The sequence below is a fragment of the Thamnophis elegans genome, chromosome Z (genome assembly GCF_009769535.1).
Source record: "Thamnophis elegans isolate rThaEle1 chromosome Z, rThaEle1.pri, whole genome shotgun sequence".
Lineage (NCBI taxonomy): Eukaryota > Metazoa > Chordata > Lepidosauria > Squamata > Colubridae > Thamnophis > Thamnophis elegans.
Window position 1 is genome coordinate 96,840,616 of NC_045558.1, and position 27,227 is coordinate 96,867,842.

General features: G+C 38.9%; 1 protein-coding gene across 8 annotated transcripts in view; it reads left to right on the forward strand.

Moving 5' to 3' along the window:
• Window positions 1-27,227, forward strand: part of RARA (retinoic acid receptor alpha) — a 211,055-nt gene that overhangs the window by 32,454 nt on the left and 151,374 nt on the right. For 2 of the 8 annotated variants that reach the window (XM_032236701.1, XM_032236702.1), the window contains exon 2: window positions 2,587-2,719. The exons of 3 other annotated variants lie outside the window; for them this stretch is intronic. The gene's annotated coding sequence lies outside the window, so the exon portion shown is untranslated. Of the gene's footprint in view, window positions 1-2,142; window positions 2,256-2,586; window positions 2,775-20,829; window positions 20,922-27,227 lie in introns of all 8 variants that reach the window. 3 more of the 8 variants (XM_032236705.1, XM_032236703.1, XM_032236709.1) reach the window with 3 other exon arrangements.

The following is a 27,227-nucleotide window of genomic DNA, read 5'->3' on the forward strand; positions in this document are numbered from 1 at the left end:
GATGTTTCCAACTTGGTCTATGTTTTTGCAGTGTCTGAGCAGCCTTGTGGGTGTGAAATTGGAGCCATGGCTCTCATATAATTTTTCATGCCCAGGTTTCAGAATTTGGATATCTAGTCCTGTGGAGTTTGGGACTAAGCAGCAGTTTGGATACTAATTTTTTTTTTGCATGTCTAACACTAAGATGTGGTATTATGCCTGACCAAGTCCCACAGGTGGTTTGCATGGCAGCTGTGAAATGGGTTTAACACTTAGGGAAAAAATAGTTTGGCAGCTAAATCCCACTTAAGATGGTCAGCAGCTGTGTGGAAGCAAGGATGGTTACCAGTCTCAGCTTGTATTAGAAAAAAAGAACTCTAACTTGTGGTCGGGTCCTTCACTGTCAGTCATAAAAGGTAAATCTGTAAAGAGGGAAGCAGTCATCCATTTAGAGAAATTAACAGCTGGTTTGACTTCAAACATCAGGCAGGAAGGGAAAGAGCAGGTCTTGGGGTATGTATGCATCTATGTTTGGATCTGTGTTTAATTCTCCCAGCTTTACAACTTTGTTCAGTTTGGATAGTTGAGGTCCTTAGCTGAAAAGAATTCTTGAATGGTATGAAGATGGAGTTTTTTACATTTGTGATCATGGCTTTCTTATTATAGAATATTAATAACAGTGATGTTATTACAGTTTACGGTATGTAGTATGTTCACAAACTGCTTCAAGTTCAATTTCTTAGTATTCTTAGCATATTGCAAGTAAGGATGGGAAACAGAATCTTTCTGCTTGTACACAGGGTTTGTGTCTAAGGAGAGAGTTGGACGAGAGATCTTGATGTTCTTAATTTGTAGAAGTAGTTCTATTTTTTGTTTTGTTTTAAAGCATTCCAGGTTTTATTTTTCTGGCAATTTGAAAGTACCAGAACAGTTTAAGATGTAAGTGATATGCAAACAGTGAATACGTACCGTATTTCTAGATTACACACATTTCTTCTCTTTTTAAAAACCCAGTTTTATCAATTATGTATCTTTCCTTTTAAAATACCAATTAAGTTTCACCATTTTTAAACTTAATTTTATATTGTATATTACATGAGACCCTTCAGAATAAATTACCTGGTGTAATAGTTAACTTTCTGGCTAACAACCAATGTCTCTGACAATCGTGAATATTCAATACTTCAAATCCTATTTGGGAAGTAAGCGCCTTTAAAACAAGTTCTTTTTCATAATTTCTCCTAGGATTGTAAAAGAAGTCTGCTCCTCGGTGTGGCCTTGCAGGATCAGTTGAATTAAATACTGTTTATGTGGCAATTCAAACTACCGGTATCATGGACATGGCAGAAATCATAAACTTATAAAAATGCCTTTGTGCAGTCAGATCAAAGATGATCTCCACCAACAATGATTTGTCACATTTCCTTGAAGAGGACAGGAAGCCCATAAGGAAAGCTTGGTGGAGGCAGGCTTTCTTATTCCCGTAAAAAGTCATTAAGGACAAAGGGTACATCTACATCTGGATATTTCCCTTTCAATTATTATGGGAGAAGGGAAATAAAACGGTAGAACCCTGGTTCTAATTTCAAGCCCATAAGAGTGCTTTGTCCATCTCAAAACATAGCCAGATTTGAAACAACATCTTGAAATATTATAATTAGGGCTGGGTTTCATATAGTCAAAATCAAAAAAATGTTTCATTTTGTTAGCTTATTGTCAGACTTACCCCCTCCCATCCCAACTCTATGGTTTATATACCATAGTGAACAGGTATATTATAGTAAATGAACAAAAACCTAATGAACCACATAATGCATTAGCTATATATAGGATCATTGGCTGAATAGAAACATTGTGAAAAGCATATGTTTGGTTTTGGTTTAGCATAATGTGTGAACCAAACCATTTTTGGCTTGTAACCATTATTTATGGCTTAATGTCACATATAGGAACCAGCTCTGTATGCTTTGTTCAACTACAGCGGTTAGAAAAAAATGTTGATGCAGTAAATTGTGTGAATTCAGCATGTGTCTTCCATAAATTTATTTAATCCCATTTTTAAAAGCCATTTAAGCTTCTCACTATTGTATCTTATGGTTATTCCTATTGTTTCGTTTGATCTATACAGAATATTCTCATTGTATATCTTTCCAAAATTCCTAGATCCCCAATGTGTGTTCCAGAATTGGCTGCAGAAGTTTGATACCGTAGTTAAAGTCCAAACCTCTTGAAGTTATTGTGGTTAACAAACATTGTTCTAGGAGATAGGTTATAAAGTAAGTGCACTTTTGTCTGCCTTCATTCAAGGAATTACAGAACCATATATCCCAATGGTTTTCCAAGTCTCTACTGGACAACTATGCTTATTCACGATTCTCCAGACTTTTAACTTTCAGCCTGAGTTAGGAGATACTCAGAGCAAAACCAGAGAGGATTTCTATATTGGAGAAATCCTCCACTTATGATCACAAGTGGAACTGGAAATTCTGTTGCTAAGTGAGGCAATTGTGAGGCAGTTGAATTATCACACAGCCATGCTTGATTTTACAATGTTTTTGCTGCAATTGTAAAACAAATCTAACTTGGCCCATTGATTTTGCTTATCAGAATTCCTCTGGGAAGGTCGCAAATGGAGATCATGTGACCTCAAGATGCCGAGACTGTCATAAATACCAAATGCCCAAATCATGACCAGGTGATGATGGGGATGTTGCAGAGGTCCTAATTGCAAGGACTGGTTGTAAGTCACTTTTTCAGCACCCTTGTAATTTCAAAGAGTAGTTAAATGAATGATGGTGAGTTGAAGACTGCCTATGCGACTTCTAAATAACATGCTGTTTAATTTTACTATTTTAAAAATCTTAAGTTAGTTTACAAAAGTTATTAACCCAGAAAATATATTTGTTACTCTGCTTTTATGTGTTCTTAATTAGTCATTCCACTTTACAATCATAGATAATATAATAAGGGGGCTTCTCTTCAGCTGGTTTGTGGCAGATCCTGCTGCTGTATTTGGCTAAAAGAAAGTGACTGGCCCAAGGTTATTTTACTGGTTTATTTGCTTCTAGCCTCCCAGCTTAATTACTACTTGGTGTATGATTGGAATTCCATTGCTAAGCGATGCAGTCGTAAAGTGCGATGTCACATGGCTGTATCATTTAGTAACAGGGATCCTATCGTCATCGTTAACCAATTTCCGCTAGTCCTTAGCTGAGAACTTACCGAAGCCAAGCCATTCAGTGCTTAGCCCTTCCCAGCCCCGAAACTGAGTAAATTAAGGGATTGCCTCCTCTTCAACTCCCCCTACCTGCCCATCTCACCCCTCATCACTGCCCTTTTGGCTCCCCCACACCCTGCGTTGCGGGACAGCAAGCAGCCCAGAACCACATGACTTTGAGGCTGTTTGCCCTACTGGCTTGGCATGTCATGGCATGCATGACTCTGGGGATGCGTGAGGTCCCTGGGTGCAGTGCAAAGCATTAGACACCCCAGCAAGTCCTAGCCATCATAGCCCAGTCACCCTCACTGCCCCATACTCTTGAGACCCCTGCCATCCAGCACTCTGTCCCCATCACCCACTGCTGATGAGACATGCTGCTCCCCTCCGGCCATGATGCCATCTTCCCCAAGTTAGGAAGATACTGCCCTGCACAATCTGGGGAACAAAACCTCATGCAGCCAACAGTTGCCTCACAAAGGCCTAGAATGAGCATGATTGATCAGCAGTGGGAACAAGGAGAAAGTGAAGACTACACTACAGCATCAGGAGCTAAAGTGCACAAAGGGCCAAAAGGGCATAGATGGAGGGAGGGCAGATAGATTGGGGTGAGAAGTTGAAGTGCTGTGGTCATAAGTGTGGTCCTGCTGCCAAGGGTCCAAATTTTGATCACATGACCATAGAGATGCCACAACAGCTGTAATTCAGGGACAGATTGTAACTCCATTAAGTGCCACCATAGCTCGGAACAGTCTCTGAACGAATAATTGTAAGTTGAGGACTACCTATATGCCATATTGGCCCTTTACATTATTACTACTACTTATCTAAGGGTGATTCTCACGTATCACAGGTAAAAAAATGGTTGGCTCTTGATAAAGCTGGATTATATGTTTCTTTTCATGGGCAAGCATTCTGGTGATTTTCAGTTGCTTCAAATTTCAGAGTTCCTACTAAATATCAACAATGAGAGAGAGGTTTAGTTCAAAACATCTATAGGACACCAGGTTAGTCGCCTCTTTCACAGCCTAAAAGTAAGATGAACTTATTTTACCTTCTTGTTCATGTGAATGAATATCAGTCCTATTGGAGCTGAGAAGCAGCTACCCAGTATCTCTAATATTTGTTCAAGAATTCTTGTTTTTGTGATTATATAAAGGGATAATGGAAGTATATGCAAAATACGTTATCCACAAAGAGTATGTTATTCACAGAGGGGAATTATAGAGTGCACATTATTCACAGAGGGGAAACTAATATGTTAATTTAATAAATTATCTATTTAAGATTGTGGATTGTAACATATTTCTACTACTTTTTTATCAAAGCATATTAGTTAGATTTAATGGGAGTTTGTTTTTTCTTAAATGATCCCTTCCTTCTAAGGAATTTAGGATATAATTTGTATCTTTACAATTAAATTCTGCAGAATGTGTTAAATACGTTTTGATGGCCAAGCCCGCATACCTAAAGAATGTTGTAGTTGTGTGAAACTTGAATATTGATTCCCATGTTCATGTTAATTGTACTATAGCAGGTCTTACGACAGTTCATGTGGACTAGCACATAACAAACTCCATATTTTTTCACATTGGCAGATCCGTTGGTTTGTTTTCTTTTTCTTTAGATTATTATCAGAACCATGGCATCATATTATGCACAGAGCTATTGTTCTTCTACTTAGTGCATCATGCCACTTTCCAATGTGTGTGTCAGAATCCGGAAATACAGAGATGTTGCTGTTGTGCTGCACTTAAAAACACTTCTGTGTACAAGTGCAGACATGCATATGCCTTGAAGGTATAGTTCTGTGGTTTGCAAAGTGTTCCATTTTTTTTTTTTTTGGATCTTTCCAATGGGGCACAGAAATGGACCTTCTGTCTTATAGATTTTTCAGTTGCGCTTTGCTCCAGAGATAGTCCTACCACTCGGATTTATTTATTTATTTTGCTATGAAACTGCTCTTGTTTGTAGAGCACAAAATTATCCCATGTGCCCATCTGAAACAGCTAGCAACACATACATTTCCTCTTTTAAGCAATATTTAAACTTGCTTTGTATGAGTGCCTCCAATTGTCTGGTTTGAAGAAGAAATAGTTGTTGTAGAATAGAAAAATCTAGAGGTACTCATTTTCATATTATTCTGCTAGTATCGTATACTGATCAAAGTCCTCTTTCTGACCTCATTGACCCTGGGGCATTGTATAATGAAGGGCAATATAGAATGATTCAGATAAGTAGAAAATGTGTCTATTTCTTGATGACTTATTTTCCAAAGTGTCTGAGGCTGAGTTGAGGCAATAAGTCTTTGTCAAGTTTAGTGCCTCAAGGGGATGACTGGAGTTTTCGATCAACTCATCAGAAGAGTGTCAGATTGGAGAAAATGCTCTAGGTGGTTCTACTTCATCCTGTGGTGACAGGGGTCCCATATGAAGGCAGGATACTCAGGGAAAAGTAGTATCATGAAAAAGACTTAGCTTGAACCCTTGGCTCACTAAGTGTCCATGTGAGGCTTTGTTCCAGACAACTGGAATTATGAGGAAATTCAAATGATTTATGGACTGTTTCAGACAGGCATCCTTCCTGTATGGTGGTATTATGGTAGTTATCCTTCCCTTGATATGTTTTCCAGATGTGGATTATAGAACATTTTTATCTCAGGGTTGAGAGATTTGGATTATGATATTAGTTTCTTCCCGATGGATTGGATAACCATATTTATTTCCCAACAATTTGGAGTATTTTTGCTAGATAATCATCTTTCTGTTCCTATCCTGATTGACAATACTTTTCCTGCACTTCAGGGAAATTATTTGTGTTCACATAAACTGAGGACCTGGAAGCCACCATTTGTGGATATTGGCTAGCAACAACTTTTATTGTTTCTGAAAGTCTCTGAGTATTATTTGGCTTGCCAGCTGTAGTTGTATGAACTTCTGGCTTTTACTCACGGAAATGACTCTCTGTGAGAGTAGAAAATGCCCTTATTGTTCATATTGAAATGATCCTATAGTAATAGTCACCAGTTTTAATTATATGAAAGGTCCATCACCATATAGACCTGGCAGTCCTTATATGTATGGTAATCTTAACAGATTGAGTTTTGGAGCCTCTCTGAACAAAGAAGTTCAAAAGTTCTATTTTTTTCTGCATTTTGTATAACATTAAAAAGAAAATGGATCCATTACAGCTCATCTGCAAATTTTACAATTCCTTCATTGAGTAAGAGCAGTGTTTAAACTGAATAACCTCCATTTTGATTTGTGGTAAGTAGGAAGGATGGCGACACATCATGAAGATGATTTTCAATTTTACTGCCCTTTCTGCATTCTAATAGAATGAGTCTATTCAAAGCTATTCTAAACAATTTATATGTAGGAAGTTTTGTCTGTAAGACAGGCGTTAAGAATTTTGTGTAAACTTTTCAGTTGTTTGTATGCATTAAAAAAAAAAAAGTAATTTGCCTAACACCCACAGAGTGAATATTTAATAGGAGTGGCTCTCTCCATCTCCAGATCTCCAAAAACCAACAGTGCTACACATATTTCTTAGTTTTGAGATATTCTTCAGACTTTATCTTGGATGATTTGATGGCATTAAGCTGTCATTCCCCTTTAAAGAAACAATTTCCCCCCTTCTTATATAATCTAACTTGGATCCTGTTGAGGGGCCTTTCTAATTTTGGGACAATACCAGAGGTGGTATTCAGCAGGTTCTGACCAGTTTTGGAGAACAGGTAGTGGAAATTTTGAGTAGTTTGGAGAACCGGTAAATACCACATTGACTGGCCCTGCCCCCATCTATTTTCTGCCTCCCGAGTCCCAGCTGATTGGGAGGGCATGGAGATTTTACAGTTTCCTTCCTCTGGAGTGGGGTGGGAACGGAAGTTTTACAGTATCCTTTCCCTGCCACACACACCAAGCCATGCCAAGCCCACCAAGCCAGTAGTATTTTTTTTTGAATCCAACCACTGTACAATACCATCTGAATATTACAGAAGGTGAAGTTCATCAATGCCAGAGGGCATAACATAAGGGAAGGCTGCTATAGAATATGAAATGGAACATATACATGGTCTGTATGTACATAAATATTAAATTAAAAGGATAGATGTCCTCAATCTCATCAGTGGATGTGCCCAGTTCCCCTCCATTTCCTGGCTGGTGTTGATCAACATCCTTGAATCTCACATACATTGCATTACACTCTCCAAGTGTCTTGAGACATGGCTGGCTGAGGATTCTGGGAAGCACCACTCCAAAACATTTGGAGGATGTAAAAAAAAAAAAAAAGCTGCACTTTCGTTGGGATCCCCTTGTTTGCGATCCCCTTGTGTCTGGTTGTTTTCTGGAAGAGGAAACTGATGCTATGTGGTAGCAATAGAAAACAGATTGTTCTAAACCATTTCAAAGTCCAAATCCCCTGTCTTGCCATTTAACACCACTGTTCATTTGTCAGTGTAGATTAAATCCAGAAATTCTGGGTGCTTTCTGCTTCTTTAATTTAAATTTCATGTCTTCCTATCATCTCTTTTAGCTGGGCTTCAAACTAAGCACCCAACTATCCTGGGATACAGTACTTCTGCTGAGCCACACGGTCTTCCCTTTGATATAGAACTCCACTGCAGATTTAAAGATGTGACGTATTTGTGAACTGTATTAACTGCCAACATTGAGAGCAATCAGTTGATTGTGCAACCCCATCAGCAGATTGGGTTGCAAAATATTAAATAAACTGGTTGCCTTTTCTAGTAGAAAAGAATGGCTATGGCTGCAGTTAAAAGAAGCAAGATAGTATGAAAATGGCTACAAGAAATAGGTTGATAGTAAATCGTTAGTATTTTAGTTGGCCTTTATTATGACTCAATTCCACTTTATTTTTTTTTAATGGTTGTTAAGAAATGGAAAAAAAGAAAGAAAAACATAAACAAAAGAGGAAGACATAAACCCCAAATGAATAAAGTTATAAGCATCATAGAATAAGATTAACATTTAAATGTTTCAGTGATTAATTTTAAATAATTTAATGTACCATATTTTAAAAACTGTCAACCATTAATAAAAGCTAAGTAGTATGTGAATATTATTAGAAATACCAATAGTTTATGACTTATAGCATGTTATAAATAAAATCTATCAAATGCTCCGGATTTTGTGTTACAAGGTTTTCCACTTTGCTCAAGTCTCTAATTGTTCTCTTTGTTGTCTGTAGTTTTCTTTAAAGTATATTGCTCATTTGAAAATACCAAAATTGGTTGTGTAGTCCTGGTTGTACAGAAGAGAAAGTCTTGGATGATTTTAACTTTGTCTTATTAATAACCAAAACCTGCCCCTTATATGAGCCTATTCACTGAATGGCTTTCTTCCCGCTTTTCTCTTCAGGAAAATAAATACACAATAATGAGGCAAAAGGTAATAAGTCTGTACTGATTCATTTCCTGATTTTATCTCAGATGTTCATTGTTGCATAATCCCTTAAAAGCTGCAGGTAATCTTTTCAATTGTAACTCAAGTGGCCGTTTGTTGCGCCGAGCAAATGATACTTGTGAACAGTCCCCAAAGTTATGGCTGTTGCAGTGCTCTTTTGGTCAAGTGATCGTAATTTGGGTTCTTGGCAGGCCCCTGACAATGAAAGCTACTCTTCAATTCCCCAAACCCACCTATTCCCCCTTTTCCCAATCTCTGCCTTTTTAGCAGCAGCACTGGGGCTAAAGGAGAGTCTTCAGCTATCTCGGCCACCCCTCTTTTGTGTCCTTACTTGAGCCCCAACACTACTTAAAGCTCCACACCATGGCCTGGCACCTCAGCACCACAGCATGGAGCCTCCGCTAGCCCTGCTGCCTTATCCTCCCAGCTCTTCTTTTCTGTGCTCTGCTACTTCTGCCTGCTTTGCTACTTTGTACTGTTTTTGTCCTGCTGTATACGCTTCACTCACTCTGCTACTAGTGCTCCACTCCTAGCCCTGCCAGCCTTGCTGCCCTGTGTTTTGTTTATCCTGCTGGCCCAGCCATCTCCACTCCCTACCTGCTGCTGCTGGGGAGTGTCTGATCTGGCTCTATGCAAGGCAACTGATGGCCATGTCAAGCTTTCTTCCTGAGACCACTTGCGCCATTCTCCAAACAGTGCGTGCCATTCTCATTATGCTTTGGAAGGCTTCTGAGAACTTCTAAAGCTATGTGAGATAATTGTGAGACGGCTGCACTTGCTATTCCTCAAGCTCCCGAAGGTTTCTGAAAGCATTGGGCATTATTTGGAGAATGATCCCAACAATGTGCGTGAAGCCACAGTATTCTGATGGGAGCTCCAACAATGCAGCCCAGAGCCACAGCGTCCTGAGAAACAGCAACAATACGGTTATAGCATCCTGAATAGCCCAAACAGCATGGCACAAAAGCACAGCCCACCAGTGGAGTGTGAACCTGTAGCTACCCCAGAAAGCCCCCGCCCTTACTGCTCTTCACCCAAGACCCCTGACACTGCACCTTTGCTGTCTTCTTGCTCTTGCTGAGACATGCGCCCATTGGTGCATGCCTTTGTGAGGCATGTGCTGCCCACATGGGACCATCTTACCAAGGTATCTTGAGAAAACCACCATGAACAACCATGTGAGGAAGGACTTATGCATCTAGCAGCTATCTCAAAGGGCCAGGTCAGGCATGTTGGTCAGGGGAAGCAAGAAAATGGGGAAAGTCAGCTAGGATGGCAGGGGCTGTGGAGTACAGGGGGCTAAAAGTGCATAAATTGGGGGGAGGATAGGTGGGGAGGAGGGAGATTAAGTTCTCCTCTGGTCAGCTGTAGATCTTCCAAAGTTTGATCACATGACTAGGATATGCTGTAATGGCTGTAAGTTGTAAGTCTTTTCATTCACACCATCATTACTTTGAACAATCAATTAATAGGTCATAAGTGGAGGACTAACTGTACTTTAAACTTCAGGGCTGCTGGATCATCATCTTTTTCAAATCTTGTATCTGAAAGGTAATTCTTGGTCTTTTAGAAAACCATTTAGGAGCATTTAATCTTTGCCAGTCATTTAATACATATTTTCAATTTTATTGCAATAAATTTAAAACAGAAAATTGGTAGACTATTTATTTTAATGCTGCAATTCTTCCTAAGCCTTTTTAACTTTCTTCATCTTATAAATCATCTTATACTTTTCCAGATCTGTGAATAGTATTTTTGAATAGGTCTTTAGTGTTTTGTGTCAAGTACATTCCAGGTATTTTAACAGTGATCTAATTTGAATTCTGAATGGGTCAACCGAGACCGGTAATGCAGCCTTATGGTTTTGTGGGCTTCCTTACATCAATGAGAAAACTTAGCAGATTTTAATTGTTCTTTTGTTCTACTATGTTTTCATTTCTCCAAAAATATAAGATACCTAGCAGATGGCTAAGCCGGTGATTTGGGACAGTTCGATTTATCTGGATGAAGCTATTGAGATATGCTTGAAAGGACAATCTGGCTTTGGTAGGTGCAAAGCCTTCTGAATGGAAGATGGATTTAGGAGTGCTTTTTTCAGTATCACTTACGCGAAGTCCATCCCCTGCCATTGAAGAGGGAGAGAGCAGGCCAGGAGAAATATCTGGCATTGGGAACTAGGGCTGAAGGTCAGCATCTGTGGTTTTTTGCACAAGAGGCAAGCTAAAAAAAGCAGAGTCTTGACGTCATGGTCTCTTTAACTGGGCCTTTCCCAAATCTGAGCTGAGTACCTGCTTGACTTTTCAAGAGCATGTTAGGTCGGTGGAAAGGGAATGGAAGTATTGTCCGTGCCCAGGTGGGTCTGTTGCCGCAGGAAGGCATTCATTATTTTAACTCATCAGTCCTTTTGTCTGGTGTTGCAAGGTCTTAGAAATTTTCAGTCACAATCTCCAATTTTAGGGGATGTGATGACAGATCCATTACATTAATTCTGAAATTTGGGGGGTCTCCACCAAGAAAAAAACTAGCACATGTTCTGACATAAAAGCTTCCTCTACTCTGTTAGCCTGTCCTGCCTTTAAACTGACAGACAGGATATTACATAGAGGCATTCTAAAACCAAATCCGGGCTGCATTTACACTTTTAAAGGAACTGGCTTTGGCTAGAGAGCTAGTGACATGGGCAGCATGATGAAAGAAAAGTTTAAAACAGGTGACAGAATGGCAAACCAGGTGAATAACTGTAGCTAAAACGACTGGAGTTGTTTTATAAATTTGAAGAGGGTATTGCACTGATCATCTTCAGAATTCTCCTGTGTTGTTGCCAAAGTCACTAAAACTTATACTTACCTGTACGCACCAAGATTTTGAAAAGATAAATTAAAAAAAAAGTTTTTGCACTCTGCAGGCCTCCCAAACCCTTTGCATGTCTCATTTTTTTGTGAAAGACAGGCATGCATAGGCTTTGGGAGGCTTGTAGAGTGCTCCTGGGGGCTGGGGTGGGGGCAAAAACGAGCACAAAACGGGCCATTTTTTGCTCATTTTTGACTTTTCTAGCCCCTAGGAGCACTTTGCAGGCCTCCCTAACCCTCTGCATTTTTGCGAAGGGGGTGAGGTTTCAGGGGGCCAAAAATGCTATATTCAGTGCATAAGACGCACCCAGATTTTCACCTCTTTTTTGGGGGAAAAGGTACATCTTATACTCCAAAAAAATATGGTAATTTTTTTTGTAAATGTATATACCACATTTAGTTGAGAAAGAACATGGAGGGTTATATGTTTTATTTAGCTAATGTATAAACCTGGCATGCTCAAAGTCAGGGAAAGAAGTCCCAGTTTGTTCTAGGTTTTTTCCTTTCTGGGTCATGGTAAAGCCACCCATGGTTTATTAATGCTGTCCATGTTCAAAAGAAGTCAGTGAATATAGTCAGTGATTTGTGCTTAAGTTGGAGTAGGCAATACATTCATCAGCATGATAGTAGATATTTCCCCTAAGTGCTTACCACCCTCCCTATCTTCTCTTTATGTATGTATGTGTGTATGTGTATATGTATATGTATGTGTATATATAAAATCTACGAATATATATATATGTGTGTGTGTGTGTGTGTGTGTACGTGTGTGTTATTTTTAATATTACACATATATTTCAAATACCACAAAGACAACAAAACATATAATCTCATTAATTCAACTTTTTTTTCCTGTTGTATTTCTTGTACTGTGTTTTTGTGGGTTTCATAAGCATTTTTAAACAGTGATAACAGGAGATGGCTCCACTCCAGTGTTTTTTTTTTTAGAAAACAGAACTAATTATTACACTTATTCAGAAAAGCAAGCAAAAGTAGACTGGGATAATAAAGAAATTTTGAGAGGCTAAAACGATCTCATGATCTTTGGAATGCTATAGTACAGGTAATCCTCAATTTACAACAGTTTATTTAGTGACGGTTCTAAGTTACTGAAAAAGTAACTTATGACTAGTTTTTACACTAATGACTGTTGCAACATTCATATTTATATTTATTTATATTTATATGACTCATATTTATGACGGTTGCAGTGTCCCAGGATCACATGCTCACCTTTTGCAACCTTCAATCAAGCAAAGTAGGTGAAAAAACCAGATTCACTTAACGACCGTCTTCTTATCTTAACAACTCCGGTGTGTCACTTAACAACAGTGGCAAAAAGTATTGTAAAATGAGGTAAAATTTTACTTAACATAAAATTTTACTTAAGTAAATTTACTTAATTTACTTAGCAACAGAAATTTGGAGCTCAATTATGGACTACCTGTATGCTATCACTTAGCCTATTGCTAAGCCTATTCAGAGTGGCTTATGATATCCCCAAATTTATCTGTTGTTTAGCATGGAGCAAGGCCCAATTTGGGAGGTAGCCCACAGCTTAGATCACACCAGATTCTATTTCAAATGGGACTCCAAGTAAGATCCTTCTGTCAGCCCTAAAGCCATTTTGGCAGCATCTTGAGGGCTGCCATAGCAAGGCCAGGTGGAGCTATGGGAAAGAGCCGAGGTGGCGCAGTGGTTAGGGTGCAGTACTGCAGGCCACTTCAGCTGACTGTTATCTGCAGTTCAGAGGTTCTAATCTCACCGGCTCAAGGTTGACTCAGCCTTCCATCCTTCCGAGGTGGGTGAAATGAGGACCCAGACTTTGGGGGCGATATGCTGACTCTGTAAACCGCTTAGAGAGGGCTGAAAGCCCTATGAAGCGGTATATAAGTCTAACTGCTATTGCTAATATGTCTGGGATTTTGAAACTGACTATTGATTTGTAGTGTTGTGAGAAGAACCTTTTGTGGTTTAGCCACCCATGAAATGTTTATTGAAACTGGACTTGTGCGAGGTCACATAGCTAGTCCTCTTTTAGAGACTGCTTTCTTTTGCAGTTACAGTAGTGATGAAAAAGTAGTGCTGTGACCCATGCCCACACTTACAATATTGCAGGTGTGTCAAGTAAAGTAAGATTATAAGCATAGTTGTGCCCAAGGTGCTTTTTCAGAAGGCAACTGGACTTTCTTGTTTTTCTTTGAAAACGTTTTGCTTCTCATCCAAGAAGCTTCTACAGCTCTGACAGAATAATGAGGAATGGAAGGAATTATATTCCTTGCAAACAGCTGGTAATTTGCATCCATTTAGAGGGTTGTTGGGGCACTTGGAGGTTTTTCCTGTGTCCTCAGGGTCACCTGAGGATAGTGCTCCTGGTTCTTCTAATCTGCAGTTTTTCCCTCTGGAAATCCATTCCTACTCCCACACCATTCAAAGGGTGTTCATCCCAAATTAACTAGCTAAAAGTCTGTAGAGATTCTTAGTCCTCCAGGTCATGGTTGTCCCAAATATACTTTTCAGGAGGCAGCTGCACTGCCTTGTTTTAAGACATCTTAAACAAGGAAGTCCAGTAGCCTCCTGAAAAAATACCTTTGGGACAACCATGACCTGATGACTGAGAATTTCTGCAGACTTTAAGCATAGTTGTAGTTTCATTTAGCTACTACTTTGCTTAATGACTAAGTTTGTCCCATTTGTAATTGCTAAATGTAAATAAAAAGGGAGCAAATATGTTTTGTCCTCTGCAAACTTGAGAAGCAATGAGTTTGTTTTAAGTTCCTTTCAGATTTTTGAGTTGTATAGGATCGGGCAATCCATAACTGTAGGATGTACAGCCAGCTCTTGGCTTAACATCACCCAGACCTCAGCCAAGATGTCAGAGTGTACCTCTGGAATCTGGTGAGGACATGGTGCAGAACAAGGGAGTGAAAGATGTGCAAGCAAAGAGGAAAGTGGTTTTGGTTTCAACTAGGCCTGCCTGTGCAGTCACAAAACCTGTTCCCGACAGAAGAAAATGGCCTGTACCCCTGAAGCAGGGGAATTCACAGCTACCATTTCAGAAAGCAGATTTCCTGAGAGTAGAAAAATAACCATCTTTTCTAAGGAATAGTACCTTTCTTTTTTAAAGGGCCAAAGGGAATTCTGGGAACCCCCTTTTTAACATTTCTTGATAAAAAGTTACTTGCCCTGAATACAATATTTGCACAAATACATTTGCCCTCATATAACCTTGGTAAAAGTATCCAGGTTATTATGCCCTACTTTCACTATTACACCAGCAATGTAAACAGAGAGAATACAGTTAAGTTTCCAATTATTACCTCTCAGTAAGGTTGATGTGGCTGAAGTATCCAACATGATTTGTTTAAAAAGGGAAAAATAGATTACTGTGCAATGTGTAAATTTTGTTTTATTTGGTTCCTACTTCTATCTTTTTAAAAAAATAAACCTAAATAAAACCTTAGGTTGAGGATATTAACTACAACTCCTCCTCCTCCTCCTCCTCCTCCTCCTCCTCCTCCTCCTCCTGCTACTACTACTACTACTACTACTACTACTACTACTACTACTTCTTCTTCTTCTTCTTCTTCTTCTTCTTTCTTCTTCTTTTTCTTCTTCTTCTTTTCCTTCCTTCCTTCCTTCCTTCCTTCCTTCCTTCCTTCCTCTTCCTTCCTCCTTCTCGATCAATGCACAACATAATATACTTTTCACTCTGTAGTACCCTTGGGAGTTTTACATCCAAACCTGTAACAGTTGTTTGTGAGTACGTATATGCAAATACATTTATTTCTTTCAAGAAATCATTTCAAGAGAGGTGGTTGGCTGTTTAGGAAGCAAATATATGCAGGAGGGATGAAGAATAAGAGGCAGAGGGGGAATAAAGTCTTCTGAAATGAACATAGAATATTCAACCTGTTCATGGCCAGGAGTTGCACTTAAAGCAGGAGTGGGCAACTATACCCTGTGGACTTCAACTCCCAGAATTCTGGCTGACTGGCTCAGGAATTCTGGGAATTGAAGTTCACAAGTTGTAAAGGAGCCATAGTTTTTTACTCCTGAGATAAAGAGTGGGTGGGCAAAGGTAAATTGAAGCTATAAAATATGCAGTGTTATTTCACACTCAATGGAGCAATGATTTTCCTTCTACTAAGGATCTTTTAGAATCTGTTTTGTGAACTTTCATTTTAAAAACATGTCAAGTTTATTCTAAGACTTACAGGGCAGTTTTCATGTGTTCAGTGATCAAAATGGCAGGAAAAAACATTTTCACCAGTGAGATGGAAAGATCAACCATAGTGGCAGAGAAGGGATTCAGGGTTGCATGAGTTTCTTGGTTCAGATTGTCTACCCATATTTTGAGAGGATTATGTGTTAGCTTTCATGAAAGCTGGCTCTCTAAATATATATGATTATCAGACAAAGATAGGCAGTTTTTTATGAATGAATAGACTACACTTCAAGGAATTTACAGCTTAAGTTACTTAAGGTAAAGAGTAGCCTAAAGCAATGGGTTTTTTTTTAACCTTTTACCATGCTGGAGATTTCTGGGAATTGAACGCCACTTAAAGTTGCTGCAGTTGAGAAACATTGGCCTAAAGCAATCAGACCAAGGTCCTACCTAAAGCTCATGATATATCTCTGTTGTATGTACTTCTTCACTGCCATTTATACATTGCTATAAGTTCTAGAGATTTCTCTTAGCGGTTCTGGTTAATAGCCAGAGATGAGCCTAGCATCCTAAGCAGCTGGCACGAATTACACTGTGTTGTAGCAATGGATTTTGTAATAAGTTAATCATGGTATGTAATAAAATGCTTCTCTTTTATTGGACCAGAATGTAACATTAATTGAGATTAGATGATACTAAGTTGTACTATAGCAGTAGTGTGTTACACAGTAAAAATGCATAAATCCAATTCTTCTATTGCATAAAATTATAATTTAATTCTAGAATAAATCACATGATTTAAGCAAAATAATCAAATGGGGCAAACTGCTTTGTCTCATTTATTCATGTTGTTTTAAAGGTAGAAATATTATGAACCAGAATATCAATTATTTGTTAAATAGAAGGCATCCCAAGGGTGAAAATAGATGTACCATTCTGCAACATGCAGAAATATGTACTATTGAATACAGATTTCATTTTATAAGAATTTCAACTTCCATTAAAAAGAAGGAAGGCAGTTTCTGATTATTATGCATAGCCAGATGAGAATTATTTCTTAAGACACTGGAGGTTGAATGCTATTTCTATAGTTGACAGTAGGGTTTCAGTCCTTTTTATTACAAAATTCCACCTCACTCCATCGCTAGCAAAATTAAAATATATTTATTCATGTGTGTAAGTGCGCGTGCTCGTATGCACACAAACACAAAGAACAAATGCATGTATAAGTCCCAGATAATGCATTTTCCTTGTGCAGAGCTTGGCTTTTCAGAGTCTCCCATTTCTTGACCTAGATCTGAGGTTTCCTATCAGCTCTGTATAAGAAATAGTGAGATTACAGTTCTGTGTTGTGGAAGGATTGGTATGTGCATTTTGATAGCTAGTGAAAAATATGCCACTGTTGGCAAAATATTCCAGGTCATCTCTGAATTTTTAATTATCTTTCTTTGGATAAGGAAGCTTGGACATTTAAAAAATACTTTACAGAAAAGTCTGCCTCCATTGAAAACCTTTCTTCTATCTTTTTTATTAGGTAGGTCCCAAATAAAATGTCAAAATGTTACTCTGTGTGAATATCATCAGTTTGTTTCAGCCCATCATCTTTAAGGATTCTAAGATTGTTCTTTGCTTAATGTGGTTAAGAGTTCTGTCCTGATTGGTAATGATTAGTGGTGAGATTCAAATTATTTACTACCAGTTCTGTGGGTGTGGCTTTGTGGGTGTGGCATGGTGTGGCTTTGTGGGTGTGGCAGGGGAAAGATACTGCAAAATCCCCATTCCCTCCCCACTCATGGGGGAAGGTTACTGCAAAATCCCCATTCCCTCCCCACCTCACTAACTTGCTTTCCAGCTCCATTCTCCTGTTCAATGCAACAAAAGAAGATCAGTTGGGAGGCAGTGGGGGCGTGGCCAGCCTATTTGCCGGTTCTCCGAACTACTCAAAATTTCCTCTACTTGTTCTCCAGAACCTGTCAGAACTGGCTGAATACCACCTCTGGCTTAGAGGAGTATGTGCATATTTGAAAGGACAATAGAAGGATGCAGAATGGACTACAGAAGGATGGATGTAAAGATAAACAGGAGCTTTTGTTGAGGGTGGTGCGTTGGCCTTTTAACTGCACTATTGCACCGCAACTTTCAGTGGTCTGTCTGGAAAAGGGGATAGCTTAAAAAATAAGTGTTTACAACTAGAACAAAACCTATACTTGATTTAATGGAGATTTACATTAACTAAAATTGAACAGTATCTATTTAATCATTTCTTACTTGTATATGTTCCCCTTTGGGAGCTCAAAAGGGGACACACACACACACACACACACACACACACACAAACACACACACACACTCTTTAGTACTTGAGCAATCTTATGCAGTAAGTTGAGCTGAGAGAGTTGCTGTTCTCAAAGGCAGCTGCCATGACTGGGGATAGTGCAGAAGCTGTTCTAGATCTCATCATGAATTCAAGATTATTAATGAATAGTTTGTATACAGTGAAACCAATATACAAGCAAACCACTTCTTGTATAAACATTTACATTGACGGCAATAACCATTCTCCTTGTTGAGCAGTTATTTCTGCCCCCTCTACCCTGCCTGCTCGGAGATGTTCCTCTTTAGCTGGAATGAAACTATATGATGTGACACCAGGAAACATTGCGTCAGACTTGATGACTGCTTCTTGTCAACTAGTTCTTTTTTCTTTTAAAAAAGGAACTTGGGTTTCCCTGGGAAAATACGTTCTCTCTCTCTCATTCTGTGTGTGTGTGTGTGTGTGTGTGTGTGTGTGTGTGTGTATGTATGTGTTAGGCATCTGTAACACAAATTGTGAATCTATTTCTGTGATATGCTTTGTCATGTTGTAGGCAGGTGGAAATTCAGAGTTAAGTAATTTGTAAATCACGTGATTGATTTGGCCTATATTAAGAAAAATAGTGTTTCCAAGATAAACACAGTTCAGTGGCCTATGGAACTCTTTGCCACAAAAAGCTGAGGTAGTCACTCGCATTTTAATTCAAGAACTAATCACCCAGGAACTTGAGATTGCACTTCAAATCTCTTCCCAGTTCTCTGCCTGGGGTTGGCAGTGATGGAGTTTGATTTTAACTCCTAATAATAATCTTTTCAATATTGAGAAATATTTTTATGGCAGAGTGAGAGAATAGGTCATTTGGCTGCCTCAGTAATCATCGTAAGCAGAAGATTTGTGTGGATAGTGGATGAGAATAAAGGATTAGAGAAGGTGAGCATTTTTAAGGAGAAAAACTGAACTGGATATGAATATGTATATGTCTCAATATTGCCAATGCGGTACTGGACTATTTTTCCCATCTTTGAATGGATTATAACTGCTGTTCTATCTTTAATGCCACATTTTCTGTTAGGTTGCCAATTCCTTCATACAAAATCATGATATTTTAAATACAAAAGCAATAATAAAAAAGTGCATTTGAATAATTTTTGGTGGAATCATTCTCCCAAGAAACCAAGTGGCTGAGTTCATGCTTTTAACCATAGTTTGGAGAACAAACTAGAGTGGTTTGGATCACACATAGTAAGCAATAAGTAGTGGCTCATAAACCACATTAATTAGTTTTACATAATGTGCTGAGCCAAACTCAAATTAATGGCTACTTAAAGCATCTGTATTAACTTGTTCTCCTTGTCCTGGTTGATTTCCCCCTCCCCTTACATTTGCTTTTTATTTTTATATTGTATGTATGTATGTGTGCGTGTATGAGATAAAATGAATGCAAGAAAGGAATTTTGTAAAATTGTGTTTAAAAAGGGGATTATCTGGATTTTTTTTAGTCACGTTTCAGGCCTGAGCATTTAACTGGACCACACTGATCTTGTAGATAATTGTGGATTGAGATGAGAGAGTTTAATACTCTTGATCCTCTTGGACCAAGTGGAGTTACATGGAGGAGTTCATTTATAGATATAAGGTCAGGTATCATTAGTATGCTGATGACAGCCAGTTGTATATCTTGACACAGGGCCAATAAGGAGATGAGATAGAGGTTCTGTCCTGGTATCTGGAGGCTGCTAGGATCTGGAATAAGCAGTGTGGAATGTTGGTGAGTTAAGAAGGCAGTCAGTTCCAGTAATTTTCCATCTTTCATCCTATATAGAGCTTTGCACTGCAGGTACATAGTTGACTAATAGTCTGGAGGTCTTCTTAGACTCCTGCTTGAGGATAAGATAGTGGTTGTGGCCCAGTCAGGCCTTTACACAGTTCCCTCTGTGGTGCCAGTTATGGCTATTTTTGTATCAAGAGGCTCTGCTCAGGGTTATTGATGCATTGATTACTTCTTGATTAGATTTTAATAATGCACTATACGTGGTGCTTCCTTAAAGACCAAGTAAAAGCCTAAACGCTATAAGTGGAATCAGTTTTGGAGAAACTGCTACTTTGAGAGCTGCATTGACTGCCAGGTAACTTTTGGATGCAATTCAATAATAGTCACCTTTAAAGTTCTACATGGCTGAAGATTTGTATCTTAGAAACCATTTATTCCCAGTGCCATCTGCTCATCAAGCAAAATCTGGAGGAGGGGACTTCCTCTGGGACCCAGCCATTTGGGAATACGTCATTGGGGCAGGTGTTCTGTGTTGCAACTCCCTTTCTCTGGAACAGTGTACCTCCAGAGATCAAAACAACTTTAATGCTGCTAAGATTTCATAGGACTATCAAGACCTAGCTCTTCCAGAGAGCTTTTGGGGATGATATGAACTTGGTCTTTACTGGGGAAGAGTCTGTATCTGATGGCTTTTCGGGTGTTATTTTGTGTGTGTGTGTTCTGGAATATTTGTTGCAATTTGTATACTGTATCTTAGTTGTAATACTTTCAGAGTTGCTTAATTGAGGCAGCATGTAAGTATAAGTACACAAATGAAGTTGTGAAAGTTGTTTGTCTTCTGTGACTTGCTTATGAGATTTCGTCAGAATACTAGAAGAAAGGGTTTCATTGCTTTATCATTTCTGTAGTAACTAATGTGACTGAAATGGCAGCTAAACAATCACCTGTAATCTTAACACATTTCTCTTAAAAAAAAGAACAGAGGAAAAAATATTTTATATAGGAATATTTGGCCTGCAAAAATCAGGATGTCCTCTCAATGGCAGCAAAGAATTACAGAAAATTCTACTACTTTCCTGCCATATTAATCATCTAAATTTTGCAGTTTAGCTACACTATGGACTCCAGAATTTGCTGCCATCAATTCTTCCGGATACATTGGTTGAGCCACAGATTATCCATCAATGCTTTCTAAAGGTTAGAATTTTGCAATTCTAATATTTTTGACTGTTGATGAAAAATTGTGGGGTTTTTTTGTAGAATGCCTTATATGTGGATTTAACAGAATCAATATACCTTGGCTTTAATTTGCTTTGTGGCAGGGCATTCTTCCCAACTGCCATAGTTTCCAGTTTTAAAAATCATCTTTAGGGGGATTTTAGAAGACTGCTAGGCAATCCTCATGATATTTGGATAAAGAATGTTGGTAGGACTGGTTTTTTTAAAAAACTTTCTTGGTTTGTTTTGCTTTGAGAGTCATATATCATTGCTCTCTTAAGTAATGAAGATATTTGAGTATACTCTGCCTTTCCTTTCCTTATATGATAGTAGTTGCATGCTCGCATGGGAATATGGCAGGTTGGTTAAAAATCTTGTGTCCAGCAGGGCAAAACCAGAACACAGAAGCCCAAACAGGTATCTTATTTGTCACTGTTTTCTGCTTTAGGGAATGTGAATTGACCATCCTAATACAACTTGCCATGGATCTCTGAAGCGCTTCTCCTCTTGTCTTCCCTCCTGTCACCTGATCACTTTGATCTTTAGATAGGATGGAACTGTCCTCATGCGCCTGGGGAAGAAAATGTAAAACAAGTTTTGCGCAGAATAAAGAATTCAAGTTGAGGAACTCTGGGAGGGCTTGTGCATTATAATGTTTAGTGTAAGTAGCCTGAAGGGCTGTGCAAAAGCATTTGAAAGAGTCAGAAATGTGTGTGTGTAAGCAAGAATGAAGCACCTCTCTTTGAATTGTTAAGAGACCCATACCTTTTGGAAAGCTGCTTCACACTTGGATTCAAAGAGAGGTGCTTTGTTTGCACGCCCACATGTTGCGAAGCGCTTCTTTCAAATGTTTGCACAGCTGTAGTGGCCACTTCAATAGAAATAAACCCAGCTGTCATTACGAGCCTGATTTGGAGAAATTGGTTATGTGGCCCAAAGAGTGACAGATTCTCCAAAAAGAGAACTATGATGTTTTGCCCAAACACCACATTGGTATCTGTTGACTTCCAAACATTTTGGGGAATTGATTTTTGTAGAAAGACAAGTATTTGATTTCGAAGGACATGTATTTGCTGTGATCTTTCTTATCTATTTTTTAAACAAATTTGTATCCTGCCTAACTCCCATGACTCTGGTGCCCAACACATTTGATTGAAAAATAAGAATGGCCACAGTCAATCTGGGCACTTGGGAATTTTAAACTTTTCTTTAGAATTTCACGGAAAGGGGTAGAAGCTGCACATTATATATAACCTCTTTTTGGAAAACTCCAAAGGTGGCCAAAATGTGGCATTGCAAAATGGAATTGTTTTTTTTTTAAAGATAAGTCTTCAATTACTTGTACAAAATATGAAAATAAGAAATCGACTAATGATTAAAAGATTACCTGGCCTTTTTATAAAGGATTTATTGCACACACAGCATTTGTATCTAAGTTTTGGTTTGGTAAAAATTCCAAATATACATTAGACAAATGCTGTTATTAATTTCCAGTTCCATGAGTTGAACCTTTAGGCTTTCAGCTGCTTCCATTGGGTTGCCAGTGGTGGAATGACCACTAAGCAGAATAATTGGCTGAGATATTTGCTTTGTCAAATAACAGCCATAGATAAATAATAGCAACTCTAGCAAAACGGAATGACAATAAAACATGAAAAATTATATTGACTTGATGAAAATGCGATATGTCTATCTATCCCCCCCTCGCCCCCAAACAGGAGAGCGCTGTAACTAGTGAGTAATATAGTATCACCAGCAAATAAGTATATCTCTGATAGAGAACAACAGATCTATTGGTGATAACTACAAGTAGAAATTAGTACAGAAGTTTGGAATTGGTGTAGAAACATATACAGTAATAGAGATAAAATATATTCATATAGTAGTGTGACAGTGGCATGAACATATACCAGGTAAGGTTCAAGTTTAAAAAAAGTTTAAATATAGTTTGGTTTTATGGTTCTGGATGTCAAAAATATTCCATCTCTATATGCAAGTATAGTAATTTATTGTAATTAATGTTTTTTTCCCTTTCTGTTTATGTGTTTCAAAATTTTTGAGACTGCCTGTGCAAGTCCTTGCAGGGACTTGAACACTGTTTTTTGTTTTCTAGTTTTATAGCTTTACCCAGTATACCTAATTGCTCTCTATTAATAATTAATAAATGAATGCTTACTCCAAATTGTATTTGAGTGTGTGTGTTAGGTGGTCCTTTCTGGTTTAGTGATATTGAAATAACTTTGCATCCTATGTCTTTGGTGAGGAAAGTTCCTGGTTTCTGTTAATTGGCTTCTGTTGCTTATGAAATTGTGTGGACGAAGGAAAACAGACTTCCTAAATTTCCCCATTTTAATTCTGCCTGGGGTACTTTCTTTACTTTTTATCTTTCCAGTGCACTTTCCCCTTCATTAGCTTGCTTGCAAACAGTATCCCGAGTCTTCCAATCTGGAGTAGTTTCAATAGAGTTAAAAACTTTAAACCTACAGTAATGATATTTGGGGTTGGGTCATGTGTATTTATCCACCCAGCTGGATTTTTCTCTGTTCCTTTGAAATCTTTTCTTCTTGCCTCTCGTAAGGAGTGAGATGTCTCTATTTGCAGTGCTTCGCTTGACTGGATCCAAATAGCGCTTTGAAATGGGGTAGTGAACAAGCAAGGTTCTCCTTTGAACGATCAGGCTGGAGTTTCTGGATAAGGGAGTGATGAACTGAATCAGAGTTCTGCAGTTCAGTGGAGACCTTATACTGCCTGTTTAAGAAATGTGCCAGTGATGTTACATTGGGAATGAATGAGCTGCCATTCTTAGGATGCCAGATTAGTGTGGAAAATCATTGATGGACGTAGAACTAAAGCACCTGAAAAAGGACTTTGGTTAAGAGAAGGAAAAATATGGCAGCAAGTTGTTAAGGAGGGCAATATGTACTTGAAAGTGAATTGGGGAAAACCCAGCAAAAGCTCAAAAGTGGATGGGGAAAGGAGGGGAATTTTCACTGGTCAGGTGGCAGGATTTCATTGAATTCCCTTGTCTTTCAAATATTGTCATAGTTAGCAGAAGCAGAATGACTTGTGTAGAACAGAACATGCATTGTATAGTAATGTATGTGAAACTTTTTACAATGTAGTATATGGAAATTGCAGTTTTTCTGGAGCTGGTTTGAGATGACACACTTATGTGCAGCCCTAGCTTTGTATGCGCTAATGCCCTGCTTTGTTGTCATGGCCACATCACGACTAATATGTGTGTTAGACTGAGTCTTGTGTGGCAACTATTTCCCCTTTGCAAGTGTTGTATTTTGAAATATTTGCATCCAAAGGCCTTGATGCAGAAAGTCTATAGGTTTAAAGTCTATACTGTACAGAAGAGAATCTTTTTTCCATTACCCTCCTGATCCCCTCCAGAAAATTTTCAAATTGTTAAATTATCATGGATTTTGGTCATGGATGAGCTCTTCCACTGAAAACTTTTTAGAAACTATATAGGTGGAAGAGTTCCCAGAATTCATAGGCAGCACGTGGCCTTTGATGGTGAAGACTGCTCTAGAAGGCAGTTCGTTCTTTTTGATCCATAGTCCAAAACTCCAGATGGTGTAGTGTTTCCTCTCCTTGTCGTTACATACAGGTAATATACCTACCTCCTGCTATTATAGTCTATCATCCTTGCCGGTCCCACAGTAGGAAATATCTTTGTGTATTTCTAACATGCTGTCATCAGAGTAATGACGTGTAAACCTCTCCTAGTTTTTGATTTAGATTCAAATTTTTAAAATGTATTTACCCACAGAGCAATTCTGCTTTGGGTTGCTGAATAAATGGGAAGGCTGTTCATTTTAAACATTGGACAGCATGGGGCAGATAGAGTCCCAGATTCTGGGGCTAAAAAGGCAATGCCATGCCTACACTGTGAATCTCCGGCAGACCATGACCTTTGTTGGTTTGGTTTTGATGGTGGATGAGCCCAGTTGGTGTGATTTGAAAACCATGGCTTATGTTTTATCCTTAGTGTGTTGAAAGAGCCCATCTGATTGTGACTCATTAAGCATGGCTTAGAGTGACACATGGCCAAGCCATGCTGTGAAATTAATGACCCACTTCCATGGTATGAACCCATGTTTTTGAAACATATATATTGATGTGGGGTGTCCCTCCCTCACATGATCCCAGTGGAAAGCCCAAAAATCTAAATATGAACTTTTTTCCCCTCTTGCCTTTGCCGTTACTTTTTTATTATTAATTCAGGAGCAGGAGTTGGAGAGGATATTCCAGTATGTTTTTCTTTCACCAGAGAGGTCAAGGAAAACGAGAACAGGGGAGGGAGCAATGCTGTCAGCTTTGCTTCTGCTCCCACGCTGCCTTGCCCCACAGATCTTGACAAGTAGTAAAAGGGACAGACAGCAGGCATCCGGACTGGTCCTGAAGTTGGCATTTCAAAATGTTTATATCTCTGTGGGTGGCAATATTTGCAGAGGGAAAAGAGAAAGCAGACATTAAGGATTCCCATAATCAAAAGGCACGCCATCACAGCATCAGATCACCTATATAACTCTCATGTGGTCCCTAGTGCTGGTACTATGAACCTTTATCCTTCTGCGTTCCATCTCTTGGGGTATCTATTTATAACCGTGAAGCTGCTTATGTTGCCATGTCCGCTGTTTTCTGCCCAGACTGCGCCGCTGCGGACTGGTTCTCTGCCTGCCTTGTCTCTTCCAGACTCTTCTCCTCTCTACCCCCCCCCCCCATTCTCGCCTCCACAATATGGATCGGAAATAGTTTATTCCCGGATTTGAGCTAGAGAAATGATACTTCTAGCCTTTGTGTCCCTCCCCTTCAGCAAAGACCTGGAGATGGAAAGGCCAGCAGCTGGGATTTCCGAGGGAGCTGGGCGCCAGGACTGCCGGCTTCTCTCCCCGCTTGTAAGCAGAGGAGTGAGTTGGGGAGATTTAGGGATGTGATGAGAAAAGGAGAGTTTTGGCAGCCAAAACTCCCTTGGAATGGCCTCATTGTCTGGGAAGGGGGGTTAGGGAGGAAGAATGGGCTTTGTGGATAATGATGAAGAACTTGTAGATTGCTGGGTGTTTTCCTCCATTGCCACTTTCATCTTTATCACATACCACAGGGAAACTCCTGTTATCCAATAAAAGTCAAAAGCCCCAAAGGTTTATGGAAATATTTGGACTTTTTAGTTTGGAGTAGTCCAAGGACAAAGCTTTGTAGTTTTTATTGTTTGAAAAGCAGAGGTGGAGAAAGCTGGTTTTGGGCTGAGTCATTAATGTTCATGTGGATATGTGGCTAGGTAATTCTTGAATGTTAAAAGTTATTGTGGCTTCAGGATATGACGACGACTGGGGCTTATTTGTTGGAGGCTCTATAGTCATTATGAGAGTGTGAATGAAAGTTACTCTCAGTCCAGCCTACCTCACAGGAATATAATTGTGAGGAAAAATGTGAAGAAGGGACATTTTATAAGTTTCCTTGAACTCCTTACAGGAAAGTGAGACATTCATTTAACATATAAATAAATAAATAAATAAAGAGCACCCACAGGCTTTCCAGAGGCATCGGTTGACACTTGTGAGAATCGAATGCTGGATCAGAAAGGCATTTGGTCTGATCTAGCAGAGATCTTAAAGGACTCACTCTACCTCCCCCCCCCCCATTTTAATAGTGGAGCAAATAAAGTTGCTCAAACATGCACTAGTGGATCTGAAGCCAGTCATAATCTTAAACAATATTCTAAGAAAATATTTTCAGAAGGTTTAGCAGCTGCTTGAGCTCTTGAGCCATAACGAGTTCAATTTGTTTCTGCCAAATTGCTCCATATACGTGATACCTCAGTTCAGCAAAATATGCAAAACCAAGGAAGGATCTTGCCAATATAAATAAAAATGTTCCAAAAATGGGAATGGATGGATGTGAATTACAGTGAGAACTTGGAGAAAGGGGGACTCTGCAGGCTTGAGACTTCTGAACACAATACATCATTTCAAGTGAAAGCACCTTTTGCCACCAAGAGATAATACATTAAGTCATTATTCTCTGTAGTTGAACCAAGGAACTATCTCCCTCATGCTCCAAAAGCATTATTTCTAGCTCTTCCAGTCATATAGTTTTGAGAGGATTATGCTTTGCCAATTAATAGTGCTGCACTTTTGTATTGGTAGAAAAATATAGATCACAAATTCGATCAATTGTCTGAATTTATTTAGCTTGTTAGGGAATGAAAAAAAGTTTTAAGTTCTGACTGTTTTCCCCATCATGAAACTTTCCTTGATGAATGCATGTTACATG